The following is a 2,500-nucleotide window of genomic DNA, read 5'->3' as shown; positions in this document are numbered from 1 at the left end:
GTGTGTGTGTGTGTGTGTGTGTGTGTGTGTGTGTGCGTGCGTGCGTGTGTGTGTGTGTGTGTGTGTGTGTGTGTGTGTGTGTGTGTGTGTGTGTGTGTGTGTGTGTGTGTGTGTGTGTGTGTGTGTGTGTGTGTGTGTGTGTGTGTGTGAATTAATTAATTAATGCATGAATACATTTATTTCAGACATACAGTATCTAATAGATACTTCAAATAGTTTTCTTCCCACAGCTGTTTGGTTATTGAACAAAAATGGGTAATAGTTGTAATTGCTTTTTTAAATTTTTTTATCAGAATTAGAACTTTCAAATCACATTCCCAGCAATAATAAAACATACAATCCCCTATCCTCTGAACGAAAACATCTGATAATTAAACTAACAGTAAAAAGAAAAGAAAAAAAATACAAACAGACAGACAAACATAACCAGACACACAGATTATCAAAGGGGAACGGTACTGAAGTCCAAACGGAAGAGTTGGCTAAGCCTTTTAGGATATCACTCTCTGTGTGTCAGTTCATATGGAAAATATAATATTAAAGATTAAAGAAATGTATACACATGGTGCTGTGAAGTAGTGCTTTTAAAAAAAAAAGCAACCAAATAAAGGTGAAAAATAAATAATGTCAATAGCTATAAATTGGCATAAAAAAACATGTACTAGATCTAAAGTAGACGGACAGAATTATTTGGGACACTAAATTAAAAAAATAAAGACTCTGCCATTAACTTAGTGCCATTGTGGACATAGGAAATAAAACTAATCTCTCCTTAATTTGCTGTGTGTGTGTGTGTGTGTGCGTGTGCGTGCGTGCGTGTCTGTCTGTCTGTCTGTCTGTCTGTGTCATTTTGCTTTAGCGGCAATTTTGGGTTATTCATTCACTTAAAAAAATCAGAGGGCAGAGGAACTCAGAATTAAAACTCAGCTTCCAGGAAACTGTTCATTACGTTTTCATTATGTTTTGGAGATGTCATCCATAGTCCATATACACAAGGTTGGTCTGGAAAGTCAATTATATCCCAAAATCACTGCTCGGAAAAATTGTGTATTTATTTAGCCCACATCCTACTGATGATAGAGCTATACTTTTTGTCATATCTCCCAGTTGCTTTATTCTACAAAACAACTGGCACTCACTGACACTAAACAGAGTGATACAAGGTTCTCCTCTGGGCTGTGGAAACATTGGAATCGATGCTTGTATGTATTTTAATTTGTCTTGTCATGTATTTGTATTGTCTTTTTATATGGAACGTTGAGTCCGGAATAAAGTGTTCATTCATTCATTCATTCTATATTTCACATTCTTACAGACATGTTATGGAAGCAAAACCTTCTCACCTCAAATATGATTGTACGATAGGGGTTAATTAAAGCATCATGTTTTATCTAAAGGTGCTACGAGGAACTTTTAAATATTTCTGAAACAGTCTAATTTTTCCTCTGATGATCATAAATTACACCTAACAGCAAACGAGACCATCAGTGCAAAGAAAGAATGCTATTTTTATATAGTTTTTCTTAATGCCTTTGTCATGGTGTATACGCTCACCCAGGAACAACAGCTGGCGTAGTAAAAACACTACCTGCTTCTGTCCAAAGGGGGGCGCTAGAATTAACACAAACTGAAAGTTCCTCGGAGCACCTTTGCCATTGAGGCTACTTTTCTATAATACAGTTTTTCTTGAAACGCTTAGAGACACTTAATGAAATTGGGATCCACTTGATTTTCATTTTAACCTTCTGAAGGCAAAAAAATATATATTTTTTCAAGCACAGGTCAATTTTGAGATTTGTATGTCTTCTTTCATGCTAGTATAAATAACTACAAATAAATAACTGTTTCTCTTTAATCCAGTTTTTCTTAATGCCTTTGTCATGGGTATACGCTCACCCAGGAACAACAGCTGGCGTAGTAAAAACACTACCGCTTTTGTTCAAAGGGGGGCGCTAGAATGAACACAAACCAAAAGTTTGGAGGGGAGGGTAGAGGGGAGGGGGGAGGAGGAGGGGGAGAGGGGAGGGGGAGGGGGAGGGAAAGGGGAGAGGGGAGAGGGGAGAGGGGAGAGGGGAGAGGGGGGAGGGGAGAGGGGGGAGGGGAGAGGGGAGGGGGAGAGGGGGTTGTGTATGTATTGTATGTGATTACTTAATCAGTTTTATTTTTGTCCTTATGTAAAAAAAAGTGTAAAACCACTAAAATAAAAGTTTAAAAACTAAGGTTGCGTTCCGAATCTCATACTCTTTCTTTTTTCTATTCTACATACTACATCTGACCATAAAAAGAATCTAGTTAGGATGCAGTAGGCATACTATTGGGACATACTTTTACTCTCTTATTTCATCATAACATTGCGCCTTGATCTTGCCTCTTGCTTTTATATCCGTCTCATCCCCTTTTGTTTTCACACGGAGGCTTCGTCGATGTGACGTCACTTCACGTGCGCACTGGATTGTGGGTCAGAATCGCCCAAATAGGATGCACTTTTCAACACTAACAA

The 2,500-nt window shown here is 38.1% G+C and overlaps 1 protein-coding gene across 1 annotated transcript in view; it reads left to right on the top strand.

Moving 5' to 3' along the window:
- The window catches only part of f5 (coagulation factor V), a gene marked incomplete at both ends in the record, with an annotated part of 70,928 nt that overhangs the window by 7,361 nt on the left and 61,067 nt on the right, over positions 1-2,500 (top strand). The gene's annotated exons all lie outside the window — the stretch shown is intronic.

The sequence above is a fragment of the Ammodytes marinus genome, assembly GCF_949987685.1.
Source record: "Ammodytes marinus genome assembly, chromosome: 12".
NCBI lineage: Eukaryota > Metazoa > Chordata > Actinopteri > Uranoscopiformes > Ammodytidae > Ammodytes > Ammodytes marinus.
Note: the sequence above shows the minus strand (reverse complement) of the source record. Positions and strands in the feature narration are given on the sequence as shown.